This window comes from Polyergus mexicanus, unplaced genomic scaffold (genome assembly GCF_030449975.1).
Source record: "Polyergus mexicanus isolate NDT 795.1 unplaced genomic scaffold, iyPolMexi1.0 SCAF_1, whole genome shotgun sequence".
Classification (NCBI taxonomy): Eukaryota; Metazoa; Arthropoda; class Insecta; order Hymenoptera; family Formicidae; genus Polyergus; species Polyergus mexicanus.
The window spans coordinates 10736098-10761409 of NW_027223321.1; the positions used below are offsets into that span (position 1 = coordinate 10736098).

Consider the following 25312-nt stretch of genomic DNA (forward strand, 5'->3'; position numbering starts at 1 on the left):
AATAATTAATTAGCAAAAAAAAGTTTTCTTTTTCTTAATTTTTTTATAACATAAAATAAGATAACAAATAATTTTCTTTTATATTTAATGCAGAAGAATTCATAAATATATGATATCATCAATTTCGCGTAAAAAATATATTAGCTTGAAAGAAATTATTTAAATCGGGATTTAATATGATTCGAAAAGAGAAAGAGGGAGAAAAATATATACCATATAATAATTCAAAAATTCTCTACTTATAAAAAATCTGCTTTTTTCATACATTCTTACAAGCTCTTGATCTGACAATTTAACGCGCTATATATAAGATATACGAGACGGTATATAAGATAATTTACGTTTAATTGAAAACAGCCATGTTCAGTTTCTCATCAAATATCTGTCAATCATGAAGAGTCATTAAATATGGAAACCTGGATCGATGCCCGAAATGTTAGCCGACGTCGACGCGCATCGTTAAAATATACAATGTGGGAGAAAGTGGATCCGTCACAAACGACGAAGCCTATTTTGTCTCACACACGAGTAAATCGCGTGCGTACCGTGAGAGAACGACCCTGGATCGCCTTGGGAGTCGGCCTTCATTGAGAAGTCGTCGGTAGATTCCCACCAACGAACCTACCGAGAAAAGATACATGGGAAGAAAGTGCAAAGTTCAGCGCACCTAAGCTACCGACTGACTTCCTCCTTGTCTTTGTGTGTGTTTACAATCTATGATCGATAATTATTACTTTGCAGATTTAAAAAAAAAAAAAAACCTAAATTAAACTTGTCAGCTAATTAGTAGCTTTATGTGATGTTTTTCTTTTAATTGGTTTGAAAAGTAAAAATATACAAAAATATTGTATTTCTGGCGAAATTTCTTTCTAAAGTGAGAATTTAAACTTTTTTATTCGTAATTGTGATCGATTTTCGATATTAAACATCTGTATAATAAAATTTCGTATTAAACGCTATTTTTGAATATTCATATTCTTTCTATACATATATGAAGAAAACAGGATTGATCAATTTTGATGTTCTACAAGAATACATTTATACGATAGAATTTCTGCGCGAAATAAAATGAAACGCGATAGATAAACGTTTCTCACGTGTTTCTTAGGTATACACTTCCTTCCCACAGGTGATTCGGCCAGATCTAGGAAAGACTCTCCTGGAAACACTGTTACTATCGCCTGCATAAGCGTAGCGAATCGCCTAGATATGGCGAGAGTAACGATTTTAACGCGGTTTTCCATTTATTTGCGATGTCGACGCGCAACGAGATCATTTCTCGAGTATTCTCGAGGGAAATTCGCTCGCTAAAACAACTTCCACAGGTTGATTCTAACACTCGAAAAGAGAGAAATAGAGAAATAGATCGCGATAATGGACACGGATAAATCCGAGAGGAAAAGAAAAAGTGAAAGAAACGAGAGCGCGACGAAAGAACCGACGCGACTCGACGCGTCGAAAAGGCAAATTGATCGCAAAGGACAGTATAACGGTGAAATGGTTTTTGTGTACTTGAACTTTATTATCTTTCCCGTTAAACCGTGCGATTGACCGCATCCAAAGGAAAAAGTTCCCTCTACGGATTCAATCATAAAAAACTGCACGTGTCATATTTAAGAATAATAAATCATAGTTAGAAAATATATTCTTCATGGAAAGGCAAGATAACTCTGCGTTAAATTCGTTATTAGTAGTCTTTTGACAATGTATATATTTAAAATTCTTCTATAGATGATAAAATATTAAAAGTAAAATCGTTGTATTTTATAATTCAAATTGACGGTTTAAATAAAAATCACTCATACTTTCAATCAAACACGACCAAATAAATTAAAATTGATCAAATAAGGATGTAAAACAAATTCGATAATATTAACAATAATATTTCCTCACCGGCCGTGAAGATAAACATCATTTAAATAATTCGTCAAGGAAAAATGAAAAACGGTTTAATTATTTGTTATTATATGTCATTAAGTAGTTCAGCTGCACGTGGCTGTTGCTTATAATATATAATTTCCACAGACACATATATTCGATATTCCATTAAAAAATCTATATTTATTCGCGTGCATACATCTACATTATGTAGTACGATGTTTATTAATTATTAGACAGTGGTAGCAATTGACGAGTTAGAAGAAACTACGTGTTAATTGATGGAACAATAGATGCTTGGAAGAACATCCTCTTATGTCTCGATATATTTTATTTTAATTTTAAATCCTAATAAAAAAAGTAAAATTCGCATAAATAAACAGCAGCTAATAGTCAAATGTAGAATTGAATATAGATTGAATATAGATTGAATATAGATTCGTTTTAAACCAAATTGACTTTACTCTGATTCGCTTTCTTTGATTGAGAGTACTTCGCACGAGATTACACACAGAGAGTAGCTATGCTAAAAAAAAAAAAGTCCTTGTTCTATAAAAGTCTTTCGACTCAAACGTGTGTGAACCGTAGAAAGCTTTAGAAACTATTGCCAGGAGGACCAGGCTTCCTGCGATGAAAGTGAGAGACGATTCAATGCGTATATTCTTGAAGCACCTCGTTCTAATGGAATTGCTAGTCGATCGCCGATTCAATCTTAACGAATGCATTTGTATTGCAGACTCTAAGCTCTCTGTCTCGCACAACCGGAGATTGAAAATCTCAAACGATACCAACTCGATCGATACCATATTGTACCAATTACGCGATCAACAATATTTTTCTATTTCAGAAATTGTCACGCGATATAATGCGATATTTAATTATATCATCACGTAATAGTCAAACTAATATAATTACTATTTACGATTAACAATATAAATATTTATCACAATGCAAAACAGATATATAGTTTACATCGTTAATAATAATAATAATAGTAATAATAATGTAATTAATTTATATCACGCTTTGAATTTGCAATACGCATATACAATGAACTTTTCTGCTTTTTTTAAAAGCAAGAACAATGGCTAAAATAATTTTTAATGGAATTATAAAAATTATATCTACAAGAGCTAAAGTGTAAATTATCTTAAATGGAAAAAAAAAACTTTTTTTGCTTTGCAATGAAAATTTCCTTGTAAAACAAATTAAAAATTATTCAATATTTCGGATTATACAAATTTTCCGACGAAGCAATCATGAGAGAAAAAGAGAGAAAATATCAAGAATTCGAACAAAAGATGGTAGTGTATCCGATTTAATGGAACTGCTTGCATACAATTCCATTCTTGCAGAAATTCTCTGTCGTGAAGTGCTATAAGCATTGATCGCTCTCGGCAATAGTAATCGGTTTAATGCGATCCGATTACGCTTCGAATTTCTGTTACCTCATGGACGATCCTCGTATTTTTCAATTGCAATCGCAACATCACTCGTGAAAAAAAATCAATCCTTCCATTCGTTTGTAAATTTATCCTTTTCTCTACTTTTATATCAAATTTACACACATATATATATATATATATATATATATATATTTAATCTAGGTCAATCGTGTTAATTGATTTTATGTAACATGCTATAGAAATATAAAGAGAAATACAGACAATATATTTTATAAAATATATTGTCGCTAAATATGAAATATGGTATATTCTTCTTGTTTACGAAATAATCAAGTTCTCAACAGAATTTATATAATGAAATCATAAAATTTTAATTATAAAATCTTAGATAACTATCTTTATCTTTCTTAAAACATTTAATTCAGCAAATGTTATATTAATATTTCCATTGCATAATTCTTAGATATCCTTTTTTTTTATTTTCGGATACTTGCTGTGTAATAATGATTGATAGATTTTTAAAACATTGATTTACAACTTTTATTGTAAATTAATATTCTAATAACAGTGAAAGTCAACTATCGTATATCTACAACACTATATTTTTCTCCTTGATATCATTGTATTTCATCCCGTCAAAAAATAAATCAAAAAACATGTATCAGGAATAACAAAAAAATTTCATGTGTAGAAATGTAATATTTTTTAAAAGATTTTCTTTTCTTTTTCTTTCAATTCTATTTTATCCTATTTTGTTGTTCAAACTTGTTACTTTGTGTTTTTATACGTTCAATATTTTCATACACACTAATCCGTATAACTATTATTATTTGTAGCAGATCAAAATCACGCGCGCAATAACGAACGTGAATATGAGAAAGAGAAAGAAAAAGGATGAGAGAAAGGGAGAGGAAGGAATGTCTGGAATGATGATAAATGAGCGGAACATCCGTATATATCGGAATCAATGCAAACGCGAGTTATTCGTTAACGAAACTATGAGGGAACGAACGTTTGTTATTAACAAATACGCATTTTGAGCATCACACATTCTCTTTGAAATTCGAGCGCGACAAATAGTGGTCGGAAAGCATTCATCACACAAGAAAGGAATAAAACATGACTAATGGAAGAAGTATCTCTCTATCCTTTGAGATTTTGAGAGAGACAGAGAAAGATAGAGAAGAAAGGATCAACGAGATTCCCTACCTGAATTCCTGTTCTAACTCTACCTGAAACTAACATTCGGAATCACGGATAGAGATCCGCCAATCGAGTAAGTTAAATTGCATTCTAATATTGAAACGTGATATAGGATCTCATCGTGAAAAAAAAAGTTGTTAACTTGACTAAATGCGTTCAATCGATTACCATTTTTTTAATTTAAATATTTTGAATATTTAAGTCAAAAACGTTATACTAGATTTAATATGTCGTATTTAATATAATAAATACTTAAATATTTCAATTAAAAAAATAGTAATCAGTTGAACGCATTTAGTCAAGTTAATAATTTTTTTTTTCTTAGTATATAAAAATGTAAAGCACAAAAAAACAGAAATATCGTCGTAAAAACGAGATTGCTACCTACGAAAAGTAAATAGCTAATTTAATCATATATATTATTCTTGAAATTAAGATACATATGTTTTTTTTTCTATCATCTGCTCCATCTTTAACATCTTTTAGATGGGCAACCTTTCGGAACTCGAGACAGAATATTATGTATAGTACAATAGAATTCACGAGAAGCTGATCTCCTTCTTATCCTTAAATATGCAACACTCTTTGCACATACACAAATACTCTATTTGAAACGCTATATCGCGTTTCTGTCGGTTAGCTCTGAAGATGAAACATGACGTGAAAGGATACGAGGATAAATATGAAGGATAATTCCGCAAAAGGGCATATAAAAAATAAACGTTACATTTGCATGTAACATTTATTCATAAATCTCATAGCATTGATCATAACGTAAAACAAAATAGTTTTTAACCTTGTAATAAAGTGAGAACGAACCTGCAATAATAAAATTTGAAGCAAATATTATTATTTAGCTAGCATCGTTTTTAAATTTTAGCGTAAATAAAAGTACAATGCATATTTAGCAAAACACAAAATCGTTCTTTTAATCTTCGTAATAAAAAGATGCTAAATAGCCGCTCGTATGAGATTTATAAGTTTAATATACTGCTATTATACTCTATTTTCGAGATTAATTATTAACTGTGACGTTGATATTTACAATGAATTTAGTTAAATTTTCTCTACATCTACTTCGAATTCTTATCATTATATCAATCGAAAAACGTACATCATATTACTTATTAAAAATATGACTAATAATATAATGTTTCAAAAAATATTAACATTTTCTAATTGTCTTAAATATTATTGTCTAATTGTAAGAGGACGATGTTTCTCTTCCCATAACGTTAATTAATTCATACAATATACGTACATTTTCCTGTATTTTTAAAGATTTTTATCCAATTTCAGCATAAACTTATTGTTTGAAGATCAGATATAATATATTAGATTTATCTTCTTTTCTCCATTTTTATATACCTCATATATATGCATGCACACGTAATACATACATACTAAACGCATTTATCCACGTTACATCGTCGATTTGGCAAAGTCTGGACGTGTGCAGACAGTTAATCAACGGATGAACCGAAACCAAACAGGTCAAACTAGTAGGTGTGTCATTCTCGTATGTATGCTCGCACACTGTGTATCGGTTCTGCATGCGTGTAGCGTACGTGCCAGCGTGCGTGCTAACCTCTGTGTGTGTTATATATATATATATATATATATGTGTGTGTGTGTGTGTGCGCGCGCGCGCGAACGCGACGTCTGCTCAGCTGCTATTTGGAGCAATCTGGTAGCCATAAATCGCGGCGGAGGTATCGCGTTCGCCTGGATATGCGGGCGGTATGTCTATCGCAGGGCGATATAAAAATGTCAATAAAACAGCCTCTCTTCTCTCTATCATATCGTAATCGCACCATTAGCTAACGCTAGCATTATATTTATGTATTAATATGACATGTGAAATCAATATGGCCGCGATTGATTACAACGTTTCGTGCTCTGTTTCCGACTCGCAACGAAAATGATCCATGTAGGTTTGGGGGGGGGGGGGGGGAACCGGATAAAATATATGTAAATATTAATTTCAAACAGCATCATATACCGCAAAGATTTTATATACAATGCAAGTCAGAAAAAAAAAAGAAAAAAAAATCCGGAAACGTCAAAGAATTTATCGCGCATGAATTATTTATTAATTATTATGACGAAAAAGGCATAGACCGCTATCCGCATCGCGTTGCACGATTTACCTCGTGTAACGAGCTCGATCGCTCGAAATAGTTTCCATTCTTCGTATTAAGCGATGCGAGGGCGCGAGGCGCGTTTATAGCGCGGAAAAAGAACGCGTTCGTTATACATCGACGGGATAACATTTATACATCGTGCGATCTCACCCGTCGCGATAACTATACGCGTGTGCATCTCGGCAATACACAGAACGGTCGCAAATATTTACGGAGAACGCCGACAAATCGATGCTCTATCCTTCATGCTCGAACGCAGATCGGACTGCCCCTTTACGGGGCAGTGACCGAGGTGAGGGGAGAAAAATATAGGTGCAAAAATCGATGACGCAATCGTTTCAGCCCGCGTCAGTACCGGCTAGCGGAATTTATCCGATAATGCGATGATACGGCTGGCGGTGTGTGCGGTGTCGCTAGTTAACTCTCTATCAACCACTTTCAAGTCACATACCTGTATATTTGCTCCTACGGTGGATATTATACGCTGAGAGAAAGAAGTAATTGAATGAATAAAACAGACGATTATGCCATCGTTCAATCTATTATTAAATTACTTGAATGATACAGATTGTATAATTAATGCAATAATTATTTCGTTGATTACGTATAATTAAGAAGATTACTAACATCTTTACTTTCAAAGTTTTGAAAATAACTAAGTTTATCGAGATGAATAATGCTGTTATTAAAAAAAAAATTACTTATTATTTTCCAAAGTACATCGTCTGCAATTTTACTCAAGAGATAATATAATGGAAGTATACGTAACATTCGCGATTAAATATCCTCTACGTAGGAGAAAATGTAAAAAGAAGGAAGCGCGTTACATCTGTCTTATGTAAGATTTGACGTCGAGAGGAAACATACCAGGGCATGTTCAAAATGATTTCAAGAACTCGAAACACGTGTTCGTCCTTCAGCAGGAAGCGATGCACACGTTCACGTTTAATTGGCAGATTTACCTCGAGAGGATTCAGTGACTAACACGAATCCATATGTCGTACCAAAAATTCAACGCACGTTGCATCTCCGAAAAATATTGTTGTAAAAAAAGCGAGATGAAATAAATGATCCATTTTTTAAAAAATTTATAAGTCGCTGTCAAGAAATTAAAGGCCGTGATAAACCGACAGAAAAAATTGATTATCGACAATCTTGAATCTCTTAATGTTAAACATATCAACTTTAATTTGCGTAGATAGGTATAAAAGTATACGTCGACCTTCATTTCTCGCAGATTTTAATACGTAATCCAATTTGCACACACGTTACATAAAATGTCAATTGCTTGTCATTATAGTTTCACAACAAATTTGATCATCCCAAAATATTTTAAATATCGTTATTATATATAATTGGATATCGTATGGGAAAATAAAATTCGATATTGAAAAAGAAAAAAAATCTCGCGGAATTTACAATGTATGAGGGCACGGCGTGGATCAATACTTAGTTTTCACATCATTTCGAATAAATCAAAGCTCAAATTTATTATATATTTATTTTTTATACATATTATAGATACTATAGTTAATCTTTTAAATGACATTCATACCATTCATGTGTTCTTCATACTATACAATAATTAGTTATATAATTTTTTTACGTATTACTATTTTTGAACATTCGACTAGGGATTGTCCCACATTTCGCACCAATTGTACGAAAAAGCAAGAGCCTTCTCTCAATTTTATCTAAAATCCTGGATGATTTTCGCAAAAGGATTAAATATTCAATATATGCGTATCTTCAATCATAGCCAAAAATGCAGGACGCAGGGATCATTATCACGCGATGAAGGTAATTATTCTCGAGCGATTTTCGCTGGTTGCTGCGATTAATTATTGCAGCCTGATAAGCTGTATTGTGTTACTTTACTGTCCGACAAAAGTTTCTACCAACTCCGGGATAGAAACGGTATAACTCGCACTTGTTCGTAACAACGTCGAAACAGCGAGAGAAACGAGGAAGCGAGGCAACGGCGTGTAACAAAATGCGCATGTGAACGAGGGGCAACGCGCGGATCGAAGTTACCGGAAAACGAACACATTCGCGGTTCGCGCGAAAATACTCTCACATAGAAGAAGACACGTTGCGTCGTTGACGACGATCGTTAACCGATAATCAACAAGAGGGATCAGCGCGGGTGAAAAGATCACGCGGCACGGAACTTTTTGCGAGATTGAATTTTTTCTCGATACCTCGGGGTCTTTCAAATATTTCAAGTGAACGATCTGCGCTTGTTTGCGAATCTATCATCGTCAACGAAAGTAAATTCTAAAATAAGATACGAGGTATAAAGTACACTGGAAATCAATCCAATTTCGATCCGTATCTCTCTACTTTCCCGGCGCAATATTTTTTTTTTTCCATATTCTAAACATCTCTTCTCTATATATTCTCTTGCCTATATCCTAAATTAATATTCCAAGATATTTACACGTGAAAAAATGAATTAAAATAAATTGAATTATAATAAAAATATTTGATCGATAAAAATTCTTCGATAATTGCGATAACACCGATCTGCTTCCAACTCGCAAGAATGCATCATCGGAGCAACGACGAATAACGACATGTTACGCGTTACCTATACATGCAAACGAGCTTTCAATGAAATTGGATCTGACAGAATCACTCTTTTGCCTCCGAATGAGAAAAGTTTGAAGAGTATATAACGCTTTTCTCTCGATAGTCTCCGCGGACCTTTCCCTCTCTCTCTCTCTCTCTCTCTTCGCTTTTGCTTCGGAAAAATTTCGAAAATGAAGATCGGTGTTGGATAAATACAAGTAGATTGCGTATCGACACGGCGAATATACATATTATCCGCACGCAACCGCATTTGCGCGACGATATATCATAAATAGAAAATATTTTGTTGCTCGCAATTTCCGCTCGTTCGTGTTACGTACGCGCTTCGTGCACGTAATGCCAATTAAAAACACGTAAGGCTCTCCATAAAAAAAAAAAAAAGCCAAAGAGACAACCAAATTATTAATACTACGCGACATCGAAAAACGATAAAAATTCGAGTCATCTCGTCGCTTCGAGTGCGCGATCTTCTACCGAGATCACTACGATTGCACGTGGTTCAACAATGTCAGTTAGGTCAAGGTTCTCCAACGCGTGCACAAAATGCCACATTGCATTCTGATTCACGAAGAGATCTCTGCTAAATATACCCCCTACCGCGATGAGAATGCGGTGCTTAACATGCAGAACTTATAATCCGACAACGCAGAATTATATATATCCCAAAGGTTTAAACAATTCATACGTTGAATACATGTAAATCACTAATTCGCGTAATCGGATTTTTTGGAAATTATGCAAAAAATTTCGATTTCTCTCTCTTTCCCTCTTCTTGTGTTTAGTATTCATTCACAAAAACTTTATAAAATATCAAAGATTAATTATAAAGATCGACTGTTAATTGTAACAATAATCGAAAGAATTAAATTAAAATGATAGATATATATTTAAATCGTTCTTTTTTTCGATTCTTCACTGAATATTAAATAATTGCAGCATAAATAACGATAATCATCTTTGGTATTCTAGAAATTATATAAAGGCAATGGCGTAATATGAACGCTCACCGATGCGTTCCTTTTGCGTATTACGCAATTCCCATTGCAGCAACCGTATACGTACATTCACGATTCGCGATTAATTTGTCATGTGTTCAGAGCGGCGAAAGATAAAAGCTTCTGTATGCGTTAATATTTGAGGAATTCATATTGCTTCGAGAATCATCAGAGACATACTGAACGATATTTTCGAAGTTATCGCTATGACCTTCCACGTTCTCGTTATGTTTGTTTCCGGTTTCCATTCATAACTGTTGATTCATAAAGCTACGCATTTTTCAATAATTGCAAAAATTTTTCTATTCTCTCCATATATGATATTAATTTTTATAAAATTCTTTCTGCCACTCTATTTCTTTCTGCCACCGAAGCTAAAACTATTCTCTTAAAATTAAAAAAAAAAAAAATATATATATATATATATATTTTTTCTTAATCAATAACTTGATATATTACAATTAAATTATTGTTAAAATAATACAATTAAATATGTTAAAATTCAAACAGATTAATTAAATCTCTACATTAAATATATTAAATTTTTGAATTTTTTAAATTATAATTCTTATAAAGTATCTTGGAATCAATATAAAGATGAAATTTCCCCCGCCCCCCCCCCCGCCAAAAAAAAAATTTGAACATATTTTGCATGTCAAATTGACATCTCTCTTTTCCCAAATTCATCTACCATTATTATACCAATAATAAATACTAATAATAAATACTAATACTAAATAATAATAAATAATAATAATAATAAATTATTAGAGTAATTATTAGTATTTTAAATTTTTTTCACAAACAGAAACTTAAAATAATATTTAAATGGTGTTGCATAGTATATCGATCGCGAACAGATTTAGAAAAATGAAATATCAACACACGCACGCGTTAACGTATCGAAAACGAATAATATGACTGTTATATTCAAAACTCGCGTGCAGTTTCAATTAGATAAAGAAGACTGCTTTCAGAGCAATTAGGTTATCGCGGAAATAAATAGTGATTTGCGGTTTTAATAATATGTATAGTATTACTTTTTCAAATTTGACGATTTAAAATTGTATTCCATATTAAACGCAATAAAGTGCTATATAAACACATAAATAAACAATCTCATTCGATCAAAAGTTCTCGATAGCTAAAAGCTTTGCAAATAATGTGCATTATATTATCATTGAAAATTCAATATTAATTAACCTATACCGTATTAACCTATATTATTAATCGACAATAGTCAATCTCGCAAAAGTTACGAATCAACGTTAGCGAAAAGAAAAAGAAATATAAATAAATACATAAAAAATGCAAAAAAGAAGACGCAATAATTCCGCACCGATAATTTTTCGCGCGAGATGAGCGCAACTCACGAGATTTAATAATACGATCGATGAGACCGGCGAAACTTGAACGCACCGAGCAGGGCGACTCTGTGGCCGTCCAAAACAACAACCTGTCCTGTTTTTGACCCCTGTCCGCTGCAGCTGTCACACGTAATCCACAGATGCGATCGCACTCCGAAAATCGCGCGACAAATTTTCACTTCACACCAACGCGATTTGACGACGGTTTCTTGCCGAGACGGCTCGCCGCGATGATCGACGAAAAACGGCGCGACGGAATCGCCGATGCTTGGCGCGCGAGAAATCGGGGATCGCGTCGAAACGCGCGCTACGACGTCCGAAAGTGTACTGGCGCCGCTGGCGCTGCCGCGCCACCGCTCACGCGCACCACGATGCGACGCCGTACACAGTCGCGCCCTCTGCTGGCCGCTCCGGAAAATAAATTCGGAGATGCATCGATACGTCTCGCATGCCTCGCGAACTGTCACTCCGGCTTGAGGGGCCACTTCCATCTCAACTTCGGGTAATTTAATCGTCAATTATAATTTGCACAAAAAATTAGCCAGCAATCAAATTTATTTTGTTATATTATATACGATAATTCACATACGATATCATTAGAAATATTTTTATATTGGTCATCCTGCAAGGATAATTGACGATTAAATTAATAAGAACTTGATAGAAGTGGTCCTGATTACGACACGGTTGACAATACATAATGTCGAATGAAATCAGATCATAAACCGAAATCATCATGTTTGTTTACATGAAATACAAATTATGAAATGCATATTTGTTCGCAGTTATTCCAAGTATCTCATCTTTTCCTTTTTCGAACAATTTTAAAATTTCCTCGTTTTCAAGGGTATCCTCGAAGAAGCTTAATTATTGTCCGAAAGTGAAAATGCTCTTCTTCACTTTCCTAAATTTCCTGTCCTATATTAAATAGTAATCTGTCGTCGTTGATGCTTCATCGGATGTTTTGATTTACAGTGGCGGAACGACGTGCCGGTTTTTGCTCAGCGCGGGAAGGGATGGTCCACGTGCGCGCGGAAACGAGTAGATTTCCTACAGCAAATTAAACTCCGAGTCGGAGGTGGCGACAAGTCGAGCCGAAGGCACAGAGTATGAAGAAAAGCGGAGAAACGCGATTTCCTTCGGTTTGATGATTCTACAGCGCGCGTTAAAAAAAGGACGGCAAATTTCCTCTTTTTTTTTCTTCATTTATTGCGTTTATTGCAATCTTCACGAAAACGTATATACATGGGTCGCGAATTATATGATTATTCATCCGTTGTGCTTTTGAAACACGACGAGACTACCGCCAATTGGAGAAATGATTAAAGTGATGTAGCAATGCGCGGCAAATTTCTTCCTTTCAACTCTAACGTTTTGAATTTGCTTACAACATGTACAAAATTAATCCAATTATATTGTACATATATGTGGTAATAATTTTTTCTCTATATATGCTTTAAAACAAGGAATTTTATCCATCAAGTTTATAATCGTTTTCAAAAAACTTTAATCATCTGTATTTTATTCTGTCTATATTTTTAATTAATAATCTAAATCTATTCTCTTTATCAATTAGATACAATATTATATTTATCTATGTGATTTTCATAGTCTTGGATAGTATCGTAACTTCCAATTTTAATCGAAAGATATATCTATGTATATTATTACGTATAATACGTAATATTATATATACAATATTATATTATAACATAAGAAAAAATTACATAATAAAAAAAAAGAATTAAAATCTGCTGTAGTTATTTTCTACAACTTTCCGTAAAAAAATATATAGAAATTCGTGATCTGTAAAGTAAAAGATCGCGTTTTATTATTTGCGTCTGATAAAAAACTTCAGCTTTGAAGACGCGAGATTAACATGAAAAAATCGATCGTGGTAAATTTAGCGTCCACTCTCATAATATAGCTGCTTCTCTTCTACCTAGACACAAAACGCTCGTTATTTTACTCCCATCGCGATTCTCTCATTAATAAAGCCTTAATTAGGCAAGTTCGCCTTTATATCCAAATGATTTACTTCCGGTTCCGCTTCCTCCAACTTTCGTGAAAACAAATTAACTGGGACGACGTTCATCATCGTTGTGCAGTCGATTAAAGGATTAATATTATTCGTCTCGTAATCGAGAAACGAGATCAATAGGCACGAGGTTTTTACACGTCGCAAAAAACGATTATATAAATTAAAAATTATATATAAATAATGTATAAAAATGATGTAACATATATATAGAAAACGTATATATAAAACGATTATATAAAACAACTTGTAAACTTTACAAATTAATAAAAAGATTTTGAATATTCGACTCACCAACGATTTATAAAATAAATGTATTCGAAACAATATATCAGAAAAGAAAATTTAAGCGAATTCAAAAGTTAAAATCAAAAATGAAATCAGAAAAGAAATCTCTATCTACTTTTATTTTAATCATATATTTTAAGCATTCTTATTTTAAAAGTCAAATATTTTATTTTTTGTCGGAATACGTGCATTCCTTTCCTCCGCCTCCTCCTTTATCTTCTAATATTGTATAAAGAGTGAATGAAATCTAAAGCTTTCTTTTTAAGGTAATATTATAATGGAAAAAAAAAAGTAATTGACTTTCCTTGAAACGCGTGCATGCGTAAAATAATAATTACGTCTACTCCGGTGTCTCTCCCATCGATTTCTATGAATTTTCATTAACTCACGCAACATCCATTAAACAGAATAATCAAAATGGCAACTGTAAGTCGTTCTTGTGCGCCATTTCTAGGAATATATTCGCGAGATGGAATTTAACATACCGTCTCGTTTTCATTTCCCTTTACACCGCGTGCAATACGTTTAAATAATTTCTGCTCCATAATATGACGTCAATTTTCATGCTAATTAAGTTTCGGAGTCACGCCAGAGCCACGACGAATAAGGCAAAAAGATTCCTACTTTCTCAATGTAATTATCGCGTCGCACTGAAGTATGTCGAATAACATACCACTTACCATATAAAATACGAATGATACGTGTATTTTTATTCTATATTATGACATCGTGAAAGTTGCAACGTGAAAAGGTAATTCCGACAGATCGTCTTATAAATATTGGAGAAATCAAAGATATGTATTCGCGACGGACATACGATACAAACATATAACCCTTCATTTTCGTTACATAAATTTTATATCATTATTCAAGTTTTCTTCAGATTTCATGCATCATTCCGATTTAAATAGTTATATAGTTCTCTAGTATGTAATAACCAGTTTCAATAATAAAAAAATGCATATCGACACGTATTACTATTTATATCAATATCAATATTTTTCTCTAAACATTCTTTATATATTTATTATTTCATAAAATTATTGGTTTTGTAAATTAATATAGCGCGATACTGAATAAAATGAAGCCACGATATAACATGTTAATCTCACGATAAACAGCATGATCAATCAATAGCTGCTATCCATCTTTGATGCATTATTTCCATCCTACAGCAACAGTTGGCTCATTTCGCCTTCGTTTCAGTCATTAATCGTAATTTACAATGCTTGAATTCCGCGTTTATATACCAACATCATACAAGATACACAATATGAGAACGGTATTAAAGCAGATGGGCAATAATAACATGGTAAATTCGATCGCACAAAAAATAAAGTTTGGCTTGAAATAAATTCTTCATTCTTTGAGTTATCACTATCAAAATTGTACTATCAGATAACATTAATCAGTTTTTACGCGAGAAGCTTTATTCAAAATTTCTAAGGTCCCAGAGTATTGCCAAACAAAGAAAAAGAAAAATGTGAGAATATTAAATTTTTTCAATAACAGATAGATCCTTCTCTAAATTATCGAAAATTATTTGATACAGAATAATGAACGTTTCTCTCAACGTAGAGCGCGACTTAATACATCTCCTCGTGTCTACTCGATCTATCATAATAACAGGTCCAGAATTATGTCTCTCTCGTGTGTACCGACCATGCTATCTCCTCGTGTCTTTGAGCCTTCGCGAATCGTTTGCCAATCTACCGCACGTGTATGTTTCTGTCCGTCCTCTCTCTCTCCGACGTTGATCGCATTCTCCTCCTGTCGTTGGTATCCTCCTCTCGCCACGATATCGGGTCGTCCTGCTCGACAGTGGAGGTGCCATATCGACCTGGCCGTTCTCTCTCTCTCTCTCTCTCTCTCTCTCTCTCTCTCTCTCTCTCTCTCTCTCTCTCTCTCTCTCTCTCTGTCTAGACTAGACCTTCACCAGAATATGCCAACCAAGCCGGTGATGTTACAGGCTCTTGTACCGTTACAACGCTCGCTTTTTTTCGTCCTCGATATACGACGTCGATCACTTCGATGAGAACGATGTGAAATGAAACGACCGTTGTGATAACACAAGTCGCAAACTTGCTCGTGTGTGTATGAGTTTGTATTATATTTACATTGTGAAAAACCGTTCAAATATTTGCACTATATATTTTGATATTCTGCCGGGAATTTAAGCAAATTTTCAGATATTTTAAAAAAGTTTTATATTTCTTAAAATAAATACATATAAATTTATCAAAATGTATATACATTTAAAATGTAAGAAATCGTCAAGAAAGCTTTATACATATTCATCAAAATATTCAAACACAGCAAAACTTTTGTCTCTCACATCTCATATAACAAAATATTATTGACATTGAAATTTTAATGTAATTTCGCAATATGCTTACAATAAAAAATATGATTGTTTAAGAATATTTATCATTTTTATAAAAGTAAAAGAAGTTATTATATCAAAACAATGATCGAATAAAATATGATAAACGAAGACAACGGAAGACGAATTTCTCTATAGATGTATTTATATTACGAGTTTTTACACAGATATGAAATAATTCATGAGATCTGTAAATTCTGATACGACACATCTGTTTCGATTTAGAATGCGTCGTTATCAATGATAAGTAACTATGTATATACTAATACTAGAATTGACTGATGTTTGTCCAGAAAATGATTCTGATCTCCCCTCGATGATAATTCCCGAAATTAATAAGGCAATGCTTTTCTAATTGAGAACACATTACCCTAATTTGATTCGATCTGATCTAGTTATGCAATTCGAATCGAGAAATGCATCGATAGATTCATTGGAGTTGAAACAAATTTCGAAAATGACAACATGTATTATTTCCTCGCGAACGGTCGGATGGTTACGTGAAAAACATCCCGCTAAAATCGTCACGTTCAATTCATTCTTCCCCCCCCCTCTCTCTCTCTCTCTCTCTCTCTCTCTCTCTATCTCTCTGCTTTTGACATACCTGTCGATAACAGCATTGAGAAATGACGATATAACTACGGGAATGTAGAAAAAAAGGGATATAAATACGAAAAAAATTACGAACAGTATAACGAAAGAAAAATATAAAATTTGTAAAAGGGAATAAAAAGTAAAACAGGAGAAAAGAGAGAAAAGAAAGTCTCGTAAACGTTGCGCGCCTGTCGTAAAAGTTATTAGGTCGAAGCCACTTCAGGAAAAATACCGACTGACGACGAAGCAGTAGGAGGATTTTCTAGGAGCACAACCGGATATAACGAAGTATTACGACCCCTACAAAAGCAATATATAGGGTGGATTCTTACGCAACAACTCTGATATTATTTCTGAATTTATTATGTCATATAAATGTTTGCAAAATTACGTGCAAAGAAAAAAAAGCATTTTACTTTTTTAAATTAGTAACAAAGTTTTTACAAGTTTCTATATATTTAACCAATCTAAATTTATGCATTAAAAGGATTAATGTATAATAAATATCATATATAATATCCTATATATATAAAATATCACACACACATTTTGTCGATTTAAATTAATCCCAAAAATAAATTAATATAAATTCTGTTATCTTTTCTCGCATGTATATATTATTTCATCTAAAAAGTTAATAAAACTCTCTTTTTAGTTTGTTAATAAGTTAGCTAATTAGAAAGTTAATTTGTTTTATGTCGGCTAACTTTACAAGAGAACTTTCTTTTTGAAAATCGGTATATAAATCTTAAACTATCTGTTTGAATTGGACTTTTATAGACCATAGACACTATAGTATATGAATACAGACTATAGTACAATATATTCTGCCGGAGGGTCGACTATCAAAGAACGCAGATGGCAAACACGTGTCTCGCTTAAGGATTATGAAAATTCGGAGAACATACCTTTTTGACTTAAGGGAAAGCAGATTTTTTTTCTAACAGATATTTTTCTTCGTATACACCATTATCGCGTACGAAATGGATCAAAAGATAAATAGGATCGATATCACAATTCCCGCGGCTATAGAATAAAGAAAGGAGATTCCTTGAGCTTTGGTAAAAGCAATCTCGTGAATATTTCAAGGTAAAAATATTTCGGGAATATATCAAGCCAGAAAAATTGTTCGATTATAATAATAAATGGTAGATTGAAGCGGGTGGAATAAAGTCAATTTGAAGTATGTAGCACTTCGAAATTGAGCAGTATGATAGAAGTGAGATCTGACAGCTGATGGATGAGGAAATTAACTTCGAGCGAACAACTAATTAGATTAAACCAACTCTCGAGTATTTCCTCCATCCTCGTTTATTTATACATCTTTCTTTCACTATTATATCTCATTCTAAGCGGTGTTTTTTATCTTGACATTTTACTTAAATTTCAAAACTCAAACAAATCGTCATACTTTTTTAACAATTATTTCATCAAATTAATTAATAATGATATATTCGCGTCCAAATTTGAAATACAATAATAAATTCATATATAAATCACGCGTTTAGTATAAGAATAAAAAGTAATTTTTCTCTTTAATGAATCGAATAAAAACACGTCTTTTTTCCACTCTCGACGTATGCGTTGGATCTCGAAATTGAGAGGAAGTCTCGAGTAGCCGGGGAAGCACAAGGTGACATCGAACTACGTGGTTTTTTTTTTCTTTTTAATTGAAAGAGTAGAGAAAGGTGAAAGGAGACGACGATAAAGAAGAGCGACTCGGTATTTCTAAAGGCATTCAAGACGACACACTCGATGCAGCCGAGACAAGGAGTAAGTACTTCGTTCGCAAATGAAAGCCGAAACGGTCTCTTCTTTTTCTCTTTTGAATATACAACTATTCGAACAAACTTATTCTGGCTAACTACTTCAACTTCGTTCGGCATTGCTATTTCTTAATATAAAAATTTTTGTAACCCGCAAATATTTCATCCCTGAAATAACGATTCTCGTGTTCCCTTCATTTCGAGCTCGTTTTATTTACACGCATCTTTTAAAAGAGCGGCGACAGCTGTCGATGTCGAACAGCTCGAGTTAAGGAGAACGGATCTGGCTCTCTTCCATCTCAATACATGGTAAAATAGTACATGTTCTTTACCATCGACAAACTGCGATAGCGTTCTCCTTATCGATGGTCGTTAACACAAAACATACCTACCATCCATATATACCATTTATATTCGAAATAGCTATTAAACAATATATACAGTTATACATATAAATATGCGATAGATGTATTATAAACGGATGAGAAACAATTATGAAAAAGGGAAAAAAATTCAATCGAATATTAAATCACCTAAAACTTATGATATTATTTGTTTAAATTAGATATCACACATAATATAACGTACATGTATTATACATAAAAAAAATATAGCTTTTCTAGAAACAATAATATCCTGATATTCATACAAGAGATGTTTTATTGTTATCTAATAATCTCTTCCCAATTAGACATGATTATTAGAATCGAGAAAAATAATGACAGTTCTCATATGAAAATGTTAATAACGGTTGTTTGGGCATATTATATTAATTAAAATGTCTTAAGATGCAATATCTGTATGCAAATATCAAATATATATTTCTTCACCATGATAACTAAATTGCATAAAAAAAAGAGACATATCATATGAAACAATAATGCTTAAAAATCAATTTATTGCCATTATTTTTTGTTATTAGAGTCACGCGCGAATTAATTCTTATAATTTTTCTATATTACTTTACTGAACTGAAATATCTTCTAGGTGCGATATCGCTATTCACTGATCAATTTGAATAATAAGACGAAGTAGAGAGAGTGAGAGAGAGAATATAATCGAAGACTTTGAATATTTCAAACTAATTTCAATCCGGGTCACATTTATTTTTGGTTATCACTCGTTTCAAGCTAAGCGTACATAATTCGAGATCTCGAGGGTATTTTCGAGATCCTGAATAGCACCGGAAAATTAAAACGAGAACAATCTGCATATATGAGATACATATAAAAATATATGACCCTTATCAAACTCCTCTAATTAGTTTTTAAATTGTAAAATAGATACATAAAGTATCGTAAAAAAGTTCTCGCGCGGCTGTATCGATCTCACGGCGGTGAGGACGTCGATCCGATTCCTACCGATCCTATCCGATGTAAATGCCGTTGCAACCGGCTCGAAGCAGCAAAACGAAATACACGACGAACACAAATGCAATAAGTCGCCAGCTACTTTCTAGCCCGCGGCCTGGTGTCGCGAAATGCACCTTCACGTTCTTCTCGCGCGGTTCCAGCGGTGAATTCACGCGCGTTTACGGTTCTCTGCTACAAGAGGAAAGCTCTCTTTACTTCGCTCTTTACTTTTGATCAGCTGTACACGGGTATACAATGCGAAATAAAGGCAGCACAGAATACACACACATATGTATATATAAAAATCATATTTGTTTAAAAAAAATCGTCATATAATCTCGTATATAATCTTGTTATATAAACAAATATACAAGGAATATTTATTTCCAATTTATTATTTTCATTTGTTTGAAAAAATTGAAAAGAGAGCAGCATCGAATTTTTTTTTTTCTTTTGTATTTCGCATCAACCATGTATGATGACTTTTATGCAATATGCATTATATCCCTGAAAATTTCGACGGTGAACAATCGCGTATAAGATCTTAAAATGGAGTTCAAGGGTTCTCGCTCCAAAGTGGAGCACGCGAGTGTCGTTTACAGTTCTGGAAACTTGACACACATCTTGAAGATTTGATCGATGGTCGCGTGAGTTAATGATTATATGGATAACTTATCCGTTGTTATCCGTAGAATTTAGTTTTCTCCATAACGTCATTATTTTAATTTAAAAAATTTCGTAACTTTATCTTTTGTGCCTCTTTATGGCAATAATATCGAGACAAATTATGATGCAAAAAGAGAATAAAAATGTATACCTATACCTTGGAACATGAGTAATCAATGTCATTGTATGTGACTTGAAAGTAAAAGGTCAAACGTCCTACATAGGCGCGTATAACACATTTCCCTACCTCTATTTTTTATAATACGATATAATTGTAGAAATAAATTTAGACACTTGTTATCGAGCGATTATGGCTAAAAGTCAACTCCACTTCAAAGAATAAAATTATCATATACATACATCTATATCTGTATATTTAATCATCTGTATATTCGAGTTTTCAATAAAGAGTGATTTATAAAAAAGTCAATAAGGCCAAGAATATAAATTAGAAATACAAATACAATTCACTTTGCAGTGCTAGAAACTAACATTTACAAATGTAATTATTTCTGCATTTTGAAAATATGTATCGGGAATTTTCATAACGATGTTGAAAATAGATTTCTACGTCGCTGATCAAATTAAGTAATCAACTAGTCCAATAGTATATATATGGAAATATAGTTCAGATCAATGATTTTAATCCCTCACTCATTTAAAAAGAGAAAAAAATAATAAAAAAATCTTATTCGGAGGCTTTTATTATAACTCTGCCAAAAAATTAAATTAAAGAAATATATAACACATTAACTATGTTTTGAAATATTTTTCTTTCAAAAAAGTACAATTTACAAACTCCTATCTAGTGCTTAAAAAACAAAACATAATCTTTATATATTAAATCTTTCTGTTGATTGTTATTTTCTCATACTATTTTTTCAATCCTGATAATCCTGAATCTATTACTGCGCTATGAATTAATCTTGCTACAATAATCGTAAGAAATGATACAATTTTAACTTTCAACAACAACGCTCTTGTTCAATATTTATAAATTAATAATAAAAAGCATGTGAAAAGCATCTTATCAAGAAATGTATAATATCAAGAAATTAATCTCAAAAGTTATGTACATCATAGTATCCTTAAATTATCGTGATTTTCCATAACGATCTGTGGGAAACATTTAGAAACTCACTTATAAATGGATTATAACGCCCGGTTGTAGATAGAAATAAATCAGAACCGTATAACCGTTGTCGCTCATGCGAATATAGATAGAAAAAGCGAGATTTCACCAACGCTTTTCTCCACACTTTTCGCAATGCACGCGCATAATTGTTTTCTACAGAGCAATATGCAGTACATTTACGACGTTTCGACATGCACGTGTCAGTGTCGTTATGTACTATTTTTTTGTCACGCACAGGATAGTGAAATTCGGTTAGTTACGCTGAAAAAGATTGTTATACGTGACAAATTTTTGACAGTAAAATACATAGAATGTTTTCTGTTCGACGAAAACGAGTAAGATTGTGGAAAAAAAGAAAATAAATAAAAGTGAGAAAATTCTTGACAAAATAATCGCAAACGTCTGATCAAGATTGAATAAAAATGTATCCTTTTTGTTGCTTCATGACATTAAAAAGTAAAACTCGAAAAATTTGATTCACTTTCATCACTAAAACCTTAATATTTCAGCAAATAATCGCAACTTTAAGCATTTATTTTAAAATAATTAAATATTTATTTATTTCATTTTGTTTCTGCTTAGTGTCTTTAATAATTTAGTTCATAATCTACACATATTTCTTTTATTTCAAAGATTTTTTAATTTTTCGAAAGCCAACTGCACTTACTATTAGTAAACAATTAGAAAATGATAAAAATAAATCTTAAAAAAGTACAATATACTATTTACAGGATAATAGTTATAATCTAGTTTAAGTAACTCGTTATTAAAAAAAAATAAGAAATAAAATCTCAATTTTAATATACAGATAATTCAGCGCAACTTTGGTGAGACGGAAGTAAATAAAGAGATAGCATAATCGATTTGAAAGTAGTAGAAAATTGCATGAGCAATTTCATTGTCAGCAATTTGCGGTCGTTAAAGCGACCATCCTTAATAAAAATAATGAAACACGATTATAATATGCTACTCACACGTCCGTCGTTTAAGAAAATAGGTAATGTCTAAATTTCAAGGCAGTCCCAAGGCAATTCAAGGCGATTCGTACAAAACGGATGAAACCCGTGCTCCAGATCAAACCAGTACATTCCATCATACAAACTGCTACAAGAAAATGCGAGCACTGTTTCCACGAATATAACGGTCATCAAATATGCCGTTACTTTTGGTATTGTTGGTATCTCGTTTTCCTTTTTTAACGAGATCCTGTTTAAGATTCAATCCTCAACACAATTTAAAACCTCATATAATTAAGTCAGCTTCAGTTGTAATCAGTGTATGATTTCATATTATATATATAATTTGCGCGTGTGTGTGTACGAGATATCAACAAACTGTATTTTTCTCTCAAGATAAAATCTTTCGGTAGACACAAAATACTTTCGACGGTTTCCTGTTGAAAAATAATACTAGATGTTTCTCTCACATGTAAAGGGCGAGTTCCTAGGGCACGATTAAAAATACTTTAATTACGTAATCGTTGCGCCGCCATAGCGCAGAGTCCATCGAGGCGTGAGAACTCGTGAGCTCATCGATATAAAAATACGAACTTTTACAGAATCACAAAGAAATAATAGAGGTGGGAGCGTGCGGAGAGTTCTATGATGCAGGACGCGGCATGTTTCATGCTAATTATGCTGGGCGTTAGTAGGTAAAAGGCTGCTGCACCACTGATGTGCCAACGGAGGCCACCATGCTCCTAAGCAAGGTAGTAACAGTGCCGCGGTAGGCGTATAGTCGTCGCGAGATAGCATGTACACACTATAAAATACCAGCCATGGCTTCGGAACCAATCGGCCGTTTCGGTGCACCTCGCTGCACATTTTGCTTTGTACCGTGCACAATGCTCCCGTTGTCGCAGCACACAGTAAATAGATAGTCGTCTCTTCAGAATCTTATGAATTACTGCACACGTGAAAGGAAAATTTCGAAAAGATAAAAAAAAACATGTCGCGATAAGCGATCACTACAAGAGATGTGTATGTGTGCGATTTTATCTACTATACGTTACGAAGTTACGTTTTTCAAAATACAATTATTCTCATGTAAATATAATATACTTGTGTAAAATAAAAATTTCTATGAAAAAGATATGTTTGCAACTTATAGAAATATATGACCGTTCACAGTCAATCGCAAAGAGAGAGTCGCAGACTATGGTAATTTAATTTGTAAACGAACTTTCTCTAGTTGTAACTGTATTCACATTCTCTTTGAGAAGTATCGTCAAAAGAGGGGAAAATGTGTCGTAAGAATTGAACGAGATGCTCTTTTCAAAACATGAAAATTTTTAAATTCCAAATTTAAACAAGCTTAGGGTACACAGACATGAGAATGAACTCTTACGAAGAAACGAAGAACGGAATTAAAAATTAAAGATTCGAATTTGCATCAGAATTTAATGCTTGAGTGTTCCTCTCGAAGAAAGAAACCTCATTAAAAAGTCATTCAAGTTTTCAGCTGAAAACATGTGCTGCCGATTATAATTTCTTTCATTTTCTTTCTCGTGCGATCACATTAAAAAGGAAAATGCCTTCACAAATGCGTAGCACAATAAGAATACGACGCAACGGGAAGAGAGAAATATCCTCGGGCTCGTATATATTAAAAAACTTTTCGTTTCTACGTCTCAAGTGAACTTTGTTCGCTCGTTTTCCGCCGCGTTCGGCAAATTGAGAAAAACTTTAGTATGCGATTTCTTCGCGGTACGTACCAGATGTCTCATAATTGTTAACGTTGAAAAACGAGATTGCATGATTTTTCATAAAATTTCAAGCAATCGAATTTCATTGAAAAATATCAATTAAGATAATAACTTGAATATTTATAAAAATTGTTATTAATAAATAATGGAATGTTTCAACTATAAACAACTTGGAACTTCTAAAACTTTTGGAATATCAGTTTGCTGTAAAGAAATTATTATACGATAAATATAAATAATTTTTAAATAATATGAAAAAATGTATATTCCTTTCTCCTACGTATATGTGTGTATTAGATGCATTTTAATCATAGCTTAATCCATTTGAAGAAAGATAAGAATAGAATTCAATAAAGTTCAAATAAAGATTAAAGTTTTCCTGTCAAGATTTATTCAACACCCTTTATACACGAGATGCGGAAAACGAATCGGAGGAAACTCGTGTCGCTCCTTTTCCTAAAGGGAAATGGCAACGTACTATCGATCGTATCTGCCTCGAGAGAAACATCGTATTTTCACATATAACGTATAAAAATTCAAGGTCTTAGTTTAAATGATATTAGATTTCATCTAATCTATTGCATCAAAATTAATTGCAGATGATTGCAAAATCTTGAAACACCGTCATCGATATATTTTCACAAGAAAAATGTTAACGTAACTGTTCAATAATCAATGACATACAAATTTCTATTATTTATTTTTTTTTTTTTATTTATTAACAAATTATTTTTATTAATTCTTAAAAATTAGTTAATTTAAAATACGAAAATTTTGTAGCAACCCATAGGAAAAATAATG

The 25312-nt window shown here is 32.7% G+C and overlaps 1 protein-coding gene across 8 annotated transcripts in view; it reads right to left on the reverse strand.

The window, feature by feature from the left end:
* LOC138934321 (rap guanine nucleotide exchange factor 2) overlaps positions 1-25312 on the reverse strand; it is a 75008-nt gene that overhangs the window by 40956 nt on the left and 8740 nt on the right. For 5 of the 8 annotated variants that reach the window (XM_070297949.1, XM_070297946.1, XM_070297966.1 and 2 more), the window contains exon 1: positions 11638-11898. The exons of 1 other annotated variant lie outside the window; for it this stretch is intronic. The gene's annotated coding sequence lies outside the window, so the exon portion shown is untranslated. Of the gene's footprint in view, positions 1-11637; positions 11899-25312 lie in introns of those variants that run through there. 2 more of the 8 variants (XM_070298009.1, XM_070298001.1) reach the window with 1 other exon arrangement.